Raw genomic sequence first — 14,463 nt, 5'->3', positions numbered from 1 at the left:
TATATCTTCGTATGTGAATGGCCAGCACTTACATGCATGAATCCACGCGCCGGAGGAGGTGTTGATTTGCAACTGCTTTGCACATCGCTGTGCCATGGGCGGAGAAAGTCGTCCCGGGTTGTCCCCAGTTTGTTGCTTATTTCTACTAAAAAGAAAAAACAAGCAAGGACTGACTCAATTGCACAATCAGTTAAGCAATTGTTATCTTAAGACATTGCGTAACAAGCATTTTGGTGTTAACTAGACAAACATAAATTCAGGTGTAGTTCCTTTAAAGGAGGTTTACCCCACTTTGACTTTTCGGTTTGGTGCTCCTGCACGTTGTAGGCGCTATGAACACCACGATGAGATCGGAACAGCTGTCTGAGGTCTATGGACAGAGGATTGTAGCAGTTTAGGAGTCTATTAAGGTATTTCTATGTAAAATCCGTCAATCCACCGTCCAGAAAAACAGACTAGAAACTGAAACGTTACTCAAGCACGTTCCCCCTGACTGCAGACTGCAAGATGCTAAAAGTAGTCTTCAAATACTCTAAAAATGTCATCAGGAGACGAATAGAAAAAAAGGAAGCTACTTTTAATGTGAATGTGCATGCATTTAGTCACACAGAGGCAACTTTCTAAGGAAAACAGACATGTATGTATGACATGCATGAATGTAGACAAACGGGTCTAAAATCAAACTATTTAGACACCAGAACTGACGACGTCTGGCACGAACCCAAATACAGCATCCTGGAATAAGAACCTGATACCAGCTGAGAGGCATCGCGCTGGAAGTGTCATGGTTTGGGGACGTTTTTCCTACATCAGGACCTGATCGGCTCACCACCAACAGAGCCCAGCTAGAGTTCTGTATCAGAGTTATAAGTAATAGTAATATCATCTTTATTGTCATTGAAACATACATTACAATGAAATTTGTTCTCTGCTTTTAACCCATCACCCTTGGGGAGCAGTGGGGAGCAGTGGGCTGCCATGTGCGGCGCCCGGGGAGCAATCTGGGGTTAAGGGTCTTGCTCAGGGACCCAGAGTGCAGGCACTGGGGATCGAACCGGGTACTTGCATCCTTCTGAGCGCAAGCACGCTGCTCTAACCACTAGGCCAACACTCCCAAAGACGGTGCTCGAGGAAAAGGTTAGACTACCTGTAAAAATAAATAAATAAACAAAAGCTGAGTGAATCCACCAAGGACTGGCCGGGGAATTCAAAAATAGAAAGTGCTGCAGGGTGACGTGCAATAGGCTGTGCCTGCGGGAATCTCTCTGCTGAAAGCAAGGAGTGGGAAAAACCTTCCTCACAGTAGCACACCTCAGACAAGCTAGTGCCTCTGTGCAGCAGCGGCTAAGTCTGTGTTGTTGATGCGAGGGTCTCTGGTTGGAATCCTGGATGTGTCAGGAAGGCCATCCAGAGTGAAGACTCGTTGTAATGACGTGCTGTGGCGGCCCTGAATAAGAGACCAGATGCCAGAGACTGCTAAAAGACTGCAAGAGGCATGACATAAAGGTTATACCACACAATGATGACACACTGTACGTCGGTAAATGCTGTCCTCCTGTTATGATTTTATGATGTAAAGTATTTGTGATTAAGATTACAGAGAGCCTTTTTGTGATGAACTGAAGCCATTTCACCCGCTGGAAGCATGTCTTTGTATAAAAAAAGACTCTCCTGTGTGTGACGTTCAACTGTGGATGACTTTGTTTATTTTGTGGTTTTATTTTTCTATATAACAGATCTTAAAGCTGTTCTGAATTGTGCTGTTATGCAATTTTTTAGTTTTTATCTCTTTTATCCTGTTATTTTCCTTTAAATATTTTACATTTTATCCATTTAGTCACAGCATCTGTTTGTATTTTAGCTTGGAGAACATCTTGTGCACCATATAGATTGTTGAGAATTGCAATATAAATAAACTTTGATTGATTGATTGATTGATTGATTGATTGATTGATTGGTTGATTGATTGATTGATAATTCCGTCCAGCTGTTCTGTCAGACTGGAACTGATCACATATATTCTTTATTTCTGTGTAGATTTTTTATCTTTATGTTCTATCAATGGTGAGCTGGCCTTTTTTTTCACTGAAAACATTCAATATGCACTAAATCTACTGCTACTTTACACGAGTTTGACCAACCTAAAGTTTAAAACAAGCACTATTATGATATATTCATGAGCTGTAGAGGTAAAGGTCTGCAAAAATAAAAACTGCATTAAAGGTTAAGCCTGTGTAACCTTTTTTTCTTGATTAAATAATGCGGTAAACCCCCAGTTCAGGGCATTATGGGATGACCATACATTTTCTTTAAATGTCTCCTCCTTCCTGTGCAGGAAGTTTGATTTCCCAGAGAGCTTTGCAGCAGCTCAGAGATGAGGGCCCGTTACATGGACAGGGTGAGAGTCTGATTGAATGGCAGCAGAGAAGCATACATCTTTAAATTCCTCATTATCCACTAACACACAGACACCACGTCTGCTCCTATTCCATTACTTACTCCTCTGTATTGTCATGCTCCGAGAATTCAATGTAGTACCTTTTATTGTAGAAAATGAAAAATGTCATTTTCCCCTTCTCCCTGCCTCCCCCCTCTCCTAACACTAATTTAAAATGTCTCATCTCCCTCTGCGTGTTCAACAGTCTGATTGCCTCAGTGCTGAAGAAAGCGGCCTAAGAGGAGGAATCCCCTTCTCTTTATGAAAAGGAGTCCATGAGGGAGCGACGCGGCGAGGGGGGGGGGGGGGGGGGTAGAGAAAGGACTTGGATGATTCATGCAGACGAGAATCTGCAGCTTCATCAGAGTCGGTCAAGCAGGAAAACCTGCCGCCGCTGACCTTCCAGACTAGTGAGAGACCTGCACCTCCAAGGACTAAAGGTCCGCTCATTTCTTCCCTCTCAGCTTTCCCCTCCCTTACGTCCTCTGTCATCCTTTCTTTTCTTTCTCCTTCTTTTTTCCGACTCTCAGCTTATTGGAACCCTGCAGGGCCTGAACCAACCCTCGGGAAGAATAAACGTCCTTCTGGTGTGCGGAGAAGGGCGGTTCTGGGATGCCCTTGGGTGTTGACTAAAGGTGAAAGTGGGTGTTAGTGATCTGTTAGGTCAGCTGCTCTAGAAGCATCTCTTCTTTAGTTAATGGATCGTCATCTTTACCGCAAAGTTCTCTGTGCTGCTTCGGTCCGGCTGTCGACTCTCCGTACCCAGCTCGGCATAAAGCTCCTCCGCGTTTATGCCGTGTTTCATTTCAAACTTGTAACTTCCCAGCTGGTACGTCACTGCGACTACTGTTAATGTTTCATTTGCAGCAATATTTCCGTAACTATACTGACTGTAGTCCAAGGAGCAAAAGTGGTATGATTCAAAATGTGAGTAGAACTCCCATTAGCAACCCCACGCATACGGCGGCCTGCAAAAGTATTCACCACCACCCCCTTGGAATTTTCAATCTGGATTTAAAGGCATACTATGCAACATTTTTCAGTTAATTAATGTGTTCCATACCGTTTTGGATGATTAAATGAGTCATTTCAGGTCGAACAAAGGTTTTCTTGGCCGCCCTGGTGGTCTGTAGGGGAATTACCGCACTTGCAATTGCAGGAGCCCTCGGCCCGCACCCACAGGCTCAGAAGTCTGTGCATCGTGAGAGTCGGTCTTGCTTTACGGCGAGAACTGCTACACGCCCCCAGTGAAAGGCGTGCTCGTTGCTAGCGCAGTGGCAATATTTGTGCAGTTATCATGGCGGAACCAGCAAGAAAACAGCGAAAGCCCATGTTGGAGCAGGCAAGAAAGAGGAAAATGGCTCTGGACAGAGAGAGGAGTCGTACACGGGTGAACATCGGGCAAGCTTTTTCCGAATGGCGAGAGCTAAAAGAAAAAGAAGGCTGCAAGGCTGACGCGGACCTCGCGTTTCTGCTGATGCGATTGTAAGTAACATTGGAATGGTTTCTTTCTCTCTCTGTGCATGTTCATACTTTCTCTGTGTTAGTCATTGTTTGTACTGCCGTTTTTTCCACTTTTCGTTGCGTTCGCCTGTCTGCTAAGCTCAAAACAACCGCGCCTGGCTTGACGGAGAAACCAGAACAGCTGAGCATCTTTACGACAGTGCACTTTTACTTTCGCCCTCTGGGGGGAGCCTCGCTGGAAAATCAACCCCGGTTACATAGTATACCTTTAATGGATTATTTCAGATATGGCACCATTTCATTTAGAAAACATGCCTACAGCTTTGAAGATGTACTATCAGAACAGAGAGAATAAAATAAAACATGAGCTTGTATAAAGATTCAGCCCCTAAAATCAGTACTTTGTACTTTTGCAGCTGTTACCGTTACACGTGTCTTTGGATCAGTCTCTCTGAGCTCACCCATCCGGCCTCTGGCTCTTCTGTCCATTCCTCGAGGCTAAACTCTTCCAGCTCCTCCATGTTGGACGGATTTCACTTCAGAACAGAGATCTTCAAGTCTAACCGCAGATTCTGAATTGGATTTAGGTCTGGACTTTGACTAGGCCATTCACACACTTTCCCCTTAAACCCCTCGATCGCTGCTGTAGCCGTCTGCTTCGGGTCATTGTGGACCTCTGTCTCAGTCTGAGATCAGACTGACTCCGGTTCTGCTCCAGAACACCCCTGTATTTAGCACCGGCCATCTTTCCATCGATTCGGACCTGTTTCCCAGTCCCTGGTGCTGAAAAATATCCCCACAGCATGCTGCTGCCACCACCATGCTTCGCTTTGGGGATGGTGTTCTTGGGGTGATGGGATGTGTTGGGCTTGCATCACATAGTGGTTTCGTTGTTTTTTCCTTGGTGCCTGAAACATTTTAGTCTCATTTGATCAGAGCATTTCTCTCCATAGATTTAGGACTTTGCCCACGTGCCTTTTGGCAAACTTAAAACATACCTTCTCATTTTTTAACACTAAGTAGTTTCTTTTTTCTGGCCACTCTTCCATAAAACCCAGCTCTATGGAGTGTATGACCTTATTATAGTCCTATAAACAGATCCTCCGGTCTCTACTGCTTTCTTTTTATTTTAACTCCACCCTGACTTGTACTTCTCAACAACTCTGTCCCTGACTTGTTCTGGGAGCTCCTTAGTCTTCATGGAGTGATGCCTCCTGCTTAGTGGTGCTGCAACATCTAGGGCCTTTCGGGAAAGATGTGTTCGTACTGACAGATATAAGCATATGTGACACTAGGACTGCACACAGGTGGACTTCATTCCCCTAATTATCAGACAATCTAACTTTTTAGAGGCATCAAAGCAGAGTGGATATATAGCACATGCCAATTTTCAGTTTTCAATTAGTTTTATTTATTTATTATTTTCTCATTTCACCTCACCGACTTAGACTATTTTGTGAAGATCCATCACATAAAATAAGATCAAAATCATTTAGATTACAGGCTGGAAGCAAAGGGGGTGGATATCCATCCATCCATCCATTTTCCAAATAAGCTTTGTAATGTGGAATGTAGCAAACGTGCAATAATAACTTCCTGCGATATCAGAGCAAACATGAGTTTTATATGATAACTTATTGGTATCAAAAACAAAAAAACAAACTTGGTATGGACTTTAAATGAGGTTAATGACCTGATTACATCTTATGAACTGATATTTCCATTTATCACATATTTTTCCTCTTCTATTTTAAATGTATTATCTCAGTGTTGCTTTTTTTTAGTTGCTGTTGTATATTTCTCACTGTGAAACCTATGAATAACTTAAACTAAAACATGAATCTGGATACTTTCAAAGGTTATTTACTGTGTTAACAATATGCATTTATCCAAAACCATTACCATTTGAGCTTTTTTTTGTTTGGAGCTCTAGAAACATACCACATCTTGAATCTATCCATGATTATCAAGTCACATATTTGCTTAAATGAAATCTGGCTTAATTTCTTGCAGTGAGAGACCACAGTCAACGCCACTCATAAAGAATAAAACACATACGTTGTTTTCCACTGCTAATTAAAATATGGATCAAAAGATATACAAACACAGGATAAGTGGATCCCACTTTAATGGCTTGTTCTGCGACGTCTTTAAAGATCAGCCGCTTATGACCGCAGTGCTCCACTGCCCTCCAGTGGACACCTGGAGAACTGCAGAACTGAGCAACGAGACAGAGGAGTGGGAAGTTTGTTTTAGAGAAATATTTCCACAAAGCAGCTTTAAGGCAAAAAAATAAAATAAAAAAAATCACAATAAAATAAAACTAAATAGACTTTTTAAAATTGCTGGATAAAATGTATTTTAATTTGATTCCTTAAATCAGTTATTCCTTCTAGAAGTTAAAAACAAAGATTCTTATCTGCGCACTTTGAATGCAATATACCGATCCTTCAAGTTCATTAGAATATCAATACAAAATGTGAGTAATTCAATCTAAAAAGTTACATAGATGTTCATAAAGATTTAATGCACAAAGGTAACACTACATATATTGTAGGTATTTGTTTCAGTTTGCTTTCATGATTTTGTCAGCTGATGAAAATCTAAAATTCAGATTCTCAGATAGGAAATTACATTAGACCAGAGGTTTGCAACCTTCGCAACCCAGAGGTCCATTTTTGTCCACCAGTCTGGCTAAATATAACTAATTTAGAGCCGAAATTATTATAAAAACAAAACAAAAGACAAATATCTACTGTAAGAGATTTCTTGTCATTTATAAAGCACCACAAATTTTATTTCTGTTTTTACATTAAAAAAAAAAAGAAAAATCAAAAACTTTTGGAAAACAAAACAAAACATAGATGCATTTCATTTTGTGTGATGTTGATATTTGTATGAAATGGTTTAAAACAGCACACGGTTTAGAATGGCTCTAAAATCTGGACAGTTTGTGGGCTGATCAGGCAGCCGTAACCCAGTTCGTTAAAACTATTTCTGGCAGCATGGTCAGGTGCCAAGTTCTGCTGGAAAATGAAATCAGCATCTCCATAAAGCAAAGTGAAGCATGAGGTGCTCTAAAGTTTCATTTTAGATGGCTGGTCTTAGTTTGGATGTGATGGTGGACCACCACCAGCTGATGACACATCTCCCCAAATATCACTGACTATATACTTTAGACTGCTGAGAGCCAGGCTGGTTCCTTTTTCTCCTCAGGTCAGGTAGGATGTATCTGAGGTTGCCTCTGGTTCAGGTGTGGCTTTATAACACTAGAAATGAGACAGTTGTTGCTCCTGTCCTGGATCCTTGTGTGCTGGCTGTTGAAGCTCTGACTGCAGCTCTAGTTCATGCCTTGTGAACAACTCTGGGATTTTTTATTTTTTTTTCACAATCCTCTCAAGCCTGCGGTTATCGTTGCTGTTTGTGCAGCTTTTCCTTCCACACTTTTTCCTTCCACTCAATTTTCCACATTCTGACATAATATAAAGCAATCTGCAAACAACCAGATTCTCGGCCATTGACATATAGCAGACGGTGTCGATGCTCGGCTGTGTACACCATAACGGGACCGTGACATTTCTATGTTAAAGGAACAATAAGGAAAAATGACAACTAGTGGTTAAAATCAGAACAACACATATAATGTCTTTCACTGAAACCCTGTACTCATTTTTGCACTGAATTTTTACGAACACAGGATACGTCTATGATGTTGTAGTCTGTTCTATTTCTGGTCTGCTTCTCTTACTGGCTTTCATGTTAGCAGGCTGCTGCTCTTTTGCCAAGATAAAACACCAAATGCTGCGCTCTGTGTTGGGAACCCTGGGAACTCTTGTATGATTGGCTGAGGAACCAGGAAGTAAACACGGGCTACCCTCTGAACCGCAGTAGTTCTGGACCGTACCTCTAGGTTTGAAAGGAGAAAAATGTGACTAAGATGTTGTTGATGGAGAGGACTGATTGTTTATAGGGAATGTTGCTTCCATCCTGGGTGAGAAATGAGATTGATTTAGATTGATTTTACACTAAATATCTTACTTATAGCTCCTTTAAGTATCATTTTTGTTTGTTTTGTTATGGATTATTTTCATTTTCTAAGAAAAGTAAGTCATGATCATCAAAATAACAGAAAAAGCTTGAAATATGCGACGTATATGCATTTAATGAATCTGGAGTTTCAACTTTTCGGCTGAATTTCTAAAAACAAAAAGATTTCAATGACTTTCTGATTTACTGACCTCCACCTCTGGGTTGCATTTCTATTTTCATTTAATGTTAGGAGCTTGCTTACTCTTTAGCCTCTTACAATTATAGCTAAACTTTTATTTCACACCCACAGCAGCAGAAATGACGAAGCCAAATTCATTACATCAGACGGAGCATTTTGTGCAAACATATCCGCAATAAAATAGATAAAAGCAACACCACAATTAACTAAGTTAACTGGAAAAAGACATCTAAAACATTATACAAATGTATTGATTTATTTGCTCCTTAGCTGCATAAATCAGAGAAAATAATTTAAGGGGAAAAAACATGTTTATAAGAATAGCCAACATCTCATTTGTTGTATGGTATAACATTTAAGGGGTAAAATACCAATTTAACCTCTTATTTTTTCACAAATAAGTAAAAAAAAACATCAGAGCCACAAATTGTAAACAATAATCAGAGATACATTTTAAGGAGCGCCAAAACGTCTCTCCAGTGATTCCTTGGAGGTCTAACGACTCAAATGTGGAGAAAGCATTAAAACAAGATCTCCTGCAGGAAGTATTTCATAAAAACAGATTAAGATGTCAGGCTTCAGAGACAGGAAGTAATGGATCAGGAATCTGTGTGAGTAGCGTTAAGTAAAGACGCTTCTCTGGCTGTATATTAGAGCCTAATCTGCCCCCTAACAAGATAGAGAGGGACACGTGGCTCCTGCAGAGCATCCCTGATGATGGCACCAGTAATGATGGAGGAGGAGAGCTCGAGGGTGGCAGCTAAGCCCGAAGTAAGCTACTTTGGCTTGTGGCAACGCATGGCTGGTCGCACAACCACCCATGCGTGTGTCCAGTTATTAAATCAAATATGTGACACCAAGTAGCTTAAAGCTCTAATAAGCCATAAGGACACTTGGCCATATCCAGGTCCAAGCAGCTGTGCTGGCAGAGCCCAACAGTGTGTGCTTTAGGGTAAAATAATGTGTTATTAGCGATAAATTCAATTCAGTTTTATTTATATAGCGGCAATTCACCACACGTGTCATCTTAAGACTCTTTACAAAGTCAAATCCAATCAAATCCTCCAGGTTGGTCAGAAAGTTTCCTCTCTAAGGAAACCCAGCAGGTTGCATCAAGTCTCTCCAAGCAGCATTCACTCCTCCTGAAAGAGCGTAGAGCCACAGTGGACAGTCGTCTGCATTGTTGATGGCTTTGCAGCAATCCCTCATACTGAGCATGCATGAAGCGACAGTGGAGAGGAAAACTCCCCTTTAACAGGGAGGAGAACCTCCAGCAGAACCAGAACCAGGCTCAGTGTGAACGCTCATCTGCCTCCACCCACTGGGGCTTAGAGAAGACAGAGCAGAGACACAGAAAGCTCAGAAGCTCACATTGATCCAGGAGTACTTTCTATGTTAGATGGTGATAGAGGATGATCTGCCTCCCCTGATGATGTCACAGCTAACAGAACGCCAGACCAGGTGTACCTTCTATGAAGAGAAAAATGACAGAACTAAAAAGTTAAAAGCTGAAATAACAACAAACAATGCAGATTGGAGAGCAGTAGGAGAACTCAGCAGAGTGAACCGGTAGCCTAAGCCTATAGCAGCATAACTATAGAGGTAGCTCAGGGTAACATGAGCCACTCTGACTAGAAGCTTTGTCAAAAAGGAAAGTTTTAAGCCTAGTCTTAAAAGTAGACGGGGTGTCTGTGTCATGGACCAAAACTGATAATTACATTTTAAACTTTAAGTTGAACCAACTAAAAATGAAGAAAACATTTACTATCCCAGGTTGTCTACTGTTCTCTTTTATTGGGGAAAATATAATGTCGGACAACTTCCCCCTTTGGCCTTTTTTTTTTTTTATTATTTTCCTCTCAACATGTTGACTTTTTCACAATCCCTTGAAGCAAGCCTTTGATGATTCCCAATTTTCCCCCCCCAAGTTTGGACCTGGACGTCTCGGCAGTGCGCGCTCTTAATTGGACTTCAAACGGGACCGTACGCTGCAGCATAATCCCGTGGTCAGGATCAATGCCCGGCTGGAAAATGAATCCCTTTCCACACATTTTTTTTTCTCTCTCCTGAGCCGCTGTGCCTCTGTTAAGCAGCAGCATTTTTTCTCAGGAGAAGCTGAACTTCAAACGGCTGAATATTTCCACCGCACGCTTTGACCAGAGCTTCCCTGCAACGTTGCTTCGGCGTGGTCACACGTCGTGTCCGATCGCTTTGTGAAGAGAAGCTGAAAACCGCTCAGTGCTGTAAAACCGCGGACTTGTAGGTAACCTCAAATGTTTTGTAATTGATTAACTAGATTTAGATTACATTATACTCTGCTTTGTTGGTACAGACCGACGAGATGCAGTTAAGCATCTAGCATCACACAGGTGATTAGGATGCTAAAGGTTCACCAAGATGGCTGAAGATTCGTGGTTCTTCTTCCATGTCCTGAGGAAGAAGAGATGCTGGTGGGGTTGTCCTCACCAGGCTGGTCCAGGACAAGTCCCCAGAGACGTGGGTCCCCAGGAGCCTGAAGCTGGAGACCTGCTCAGCTGCCATCCAGTTTAAGAGGATGAGGTCCTTCCTGAGGTTTTGATGGACTTAAGGAGCAGGCGTGAGATAGAAGATCTGTCCAGATCAGGGGTCAGTGATCTTTACAATTAGCCTCGTGAGACCATCCTGATCTCGCGAGCTTTCAAGGTTTCACTCGCAGATCAGTCTGGCTACTTTCTGTTAAAGAAAATTTGGAGCAGTTACCCCAAACGAACGTCCAATCAGCGTTGGCTTTGAGGCGGGTTGAGGTGTGACGCAACGAGAAGCGCGACAGTTCAGTCTAAAGAACATGGCGGCTTCGATGAAACTATTGTTAGCTATCGAGCAAGTTTTATCAGAATTACAGAGTATTTCTTCACTGAAAGAAGAGCAAAACACTGCTCTGGAGGCTTTTCTCAGAGGAAAAGATGTTTTTGCTCTTCTCCCGACTGGTTTCGGCAAGAGCTTGTGGTTGTGTTTTCGTCGTCGCTGTTAGTACGTCATATGCTTCGTTGAACTGATTGGTTTATTTGGCCCGTCTATCACCAACATAGGCCAATCAGCTAACCAGTATTTTCGCCCCTTCCCAAAATTACTTCAACGGAAGGTTTCCAGATGGATATGTGGAGCAAATACATCTGGCGGCGTCAGGTTACTTTACAACCCGCAGAGCCATTTTTACCCTCGGTCCAGCGAAACAAATTTTGTTTAGAGCCACAAAAGTTACACATCTATTTGAGACAAGAGCTGCAGGAAAATTTTTTTTATTAAAGATCAACAGTTTTTATTATTTAACCAACAGTATTTTTATATTTAGGTTTAATGCGTTTTATTCAATTGGATGTTTGATTTTTAATATCAACTGGCATCAAAATTATGAAAAAGCAAGTCGTTTGCAACCTATCGACTAAAAGAAATTTCATTTGGCTATAGTAAAATTTACAATACACCATTAGGTTCGTGAAGATTCTCAGTCATCCAGGTCATGGTCATTCAAAAAAGGTTAAAAGCAAAACAACTAGACTTTTTTCTGAAGTTAGAAGACGTTTCGGTCATATGACCCTAACGACTCCCCATTACTAAGGGGTTGGACCTTTTTCGGTACAATTTGAATGTTATCTAAGCCATTACAAGGGTTTTGTTGGGCGATACCATAAAGCTTGGAACTTCACACTATTCCAGACTTTTGAATTGAGAAAGCTTTCTGGATGGGAAGCGAAACCATTTCAAACTTCGGAAAAAGGGTCCAGTTGTTTTGTTTTTTTAACTTTTTTGGAATCTACACATTAGTTTCTTTCTTTCTGGAAATGTTCTGCATATACTGCGGAGCTAAATGCATCCTAAAGCGAGCAATTTTAAATTACCTTTACATTTAGAAACATTGACCAATTTCCCCCCTCCCTGCATTTTTGGTCTAAGTTTTTAAGAGCCAAAGCTGAAGGTGTAAAGAGCCACAGGTTGCAGACCCCTGGTCCAGATCGATTAAAAAGGAGGCGTTCCGGTTGTCTGGAATGCATGAATAATGTTCTCTGGATCTACTCGGGTGACCATGCCATGAATTTTGGAGATGTTTCTTAAATAAAAGGAACGAGAATTTTTTTTAATGCAGATTTGGCTGCTGGGCAGAAAGAAGCAACCGTGCATGTAGTTGGTTTTTGCATGCAGGTAGCAGCAAGAAATGATCTTGTCTGTGTTTAGCACCAGAACGTGGCTGTAGAGCCGGTCACTGACACCAGATAAAGCTTTACATTTAATGGTGGTGCACAGCCTCATGAAACTAACTGAGCCCAAAGTAGAAGGAATATGAGCATGATCCACGGACATGGAGAGGTGTGTAAAGGCCTTGACTGCAGCGCCACCTATCACTCTTATTGGGTAATACCGTATCAGATTTACAGCCTGCAACCTGTCTGCTACCCGGACTAATGAAACACCTCATATCAACTTGTTATGCTTGCATTGCTCAGAAATGAATAGATGTCCACAAAATAAGCTCTTAAAATACCACAAAGATTTGTGCATTTTCTTTCAATTCTATATTTTTTGGTAAGGCCTCTGCAATAAATAAAAATCTAATTTTAAACTCAGCACCCTGGCACGCCGGTGTTTGGTGTGACAGTGGTGGAGCGGCCCGATCTCACATGCTGTGGTCCAGCTGCAGAGGGAGGTGCTGGTGTCCATGTGATTAACCTGGAGGGGATGACGGTGGTGAATGCTGACCTGGGGTCTGCAAACCGTAATCATGCATATGTGACGTTATTGTCCTGGTGAGTGAGGACAGAGTGCGGCGCTGTGGAAACTATCATCTATCCCCCCATTGCTGCGGTTTACACACCAGGGTGGGTCCAATGTTAATGGAAGAACTTCAGTGGTGCCAAAACCAGGGGATTGATTATGTCCTGAAGGTTCTGTGAGCTCCTTCTACAAACTCTGGGCTTTAGTTGGTTCCAGAGATTTTCTGCTTCTCTGAGGCCAATTAGCACTGCAAAAAAGGAACTAAAAGTAGGTAAAATCGTCTTGAAATTAGTGTATTTTCATTGATTTGAGCTGGTAAACCACACTATTTGCCAATTGAATAAGATTTTTGTACTTAAAATAGGAACAATTCATCTTCATCATCTTATTTCAAGTGCAGGATGTCTAATTATCTTATTTTATAGGTAGAAATTCTCATTCCATTGGCAAATAGTTTTATTTAGCTGCTCAAATAAAGGAAAAGTAAACCAATTTTAAGGGAATTTTGCTTACTTTTAGTTCATTTTTTTGCAGTGAGGAGAGCCTACGCTGCAAAAAGGAAACGTAAAGTAAAACTTTCTTTAAATTAGTGCATTTGTCCTTAACTTGAGCAGCTAAATAAGATGATCTGCCAATGGAATGAGCATTTTTACCCCTAAAATTAGACATAATGCACTTGAAACAAGATGATGGTGATGACTTATTCCTATTTTAGGTGCACAAATCTTATTTCATCAGCAGATCATCTTATTTATCTGCTCAAATCAAGGAACAAATACACTCATTTACTTTTAGTTTCCATTTTGCAGTGCATGTCTGCGCGTTTGAGATCTCCGTCTTGTAGAAAAGTCCATCGTCGTTTAATCTTCATCACCCTGGTAGATGGCAGCAGATATTTATCAAGAATGTCTCGGTACTTTCGTCCATTCATCCTTTCAGTGACACCAAGTCTTCCTGCAGTTTAAACTCTGAAGCAGCGCCTCGCCGTGACGGTCCCTCCGGTGTTTCTGTGGCGATAGACGGCGCCCTTTGACCTCCAAACATGATGCACACCGTGGCATCCAAATAGTTCAATTCTGGTCTCTCGCCTGACCAAACTGTGTTCTCCCAGTATTTCACAGGTTCTGCAGACTTTGAACACACTTCAACATGCTTTGTGTTCAGTAAGGAAGTGTTATAACAATAAGTGTCCAATCAGGCCATGGCGACTGAATAAATTGCTTATCGTTTTATTTTATTTTAACAATGCTACCTGCTAATGAAGTACTTGGACGACTCTTCTGATAATTATTTCCCTCCTCCGTCTGAAATCTTGCAGGGAGCACCGGGTCGTAGCCGGTTTATGGTGTAACGATGTTCTTTCCACCAAGTATGTTTTGCTGAGACAACTTTAACAAATCAGTTGGGACTGAACCTTAATTAATAAACACCAACATGGAGGTTTTACCCTTCATATTAATGAGATTTCAGCTGAAGCCATGACTTTTTTGCCTGTGTTTAACTCTTTAATGTCCTCCAGGCAGCGTGTGAGTTGCTGGACAGAGTTGTTTCGTGCCAAGGGGAAATAGATCTGGCGATCGTCAGC

This window comes from Fundulus heteroclitus, chromosome 9 (genome assembly GCF_011125445.2).
Source record: "Fundulus heteroclitus isolate FHET01 chromosome 9, MU-UCD_Fhet_4.1, whole genome shotgun sequence".
Taxonomy (NCBI): domain Eukaryota; kingdom Metazoa; phylum Chordata; class Actinopteri; order Cyprinodontiformes; family Fundulidae; genus Fundulus; species Fundulus heteroclitus.
The sequence above is the reverse complement of the archived record's forward strand: the minus strand, read 5'-3'. Positions refer to the sequence as shown.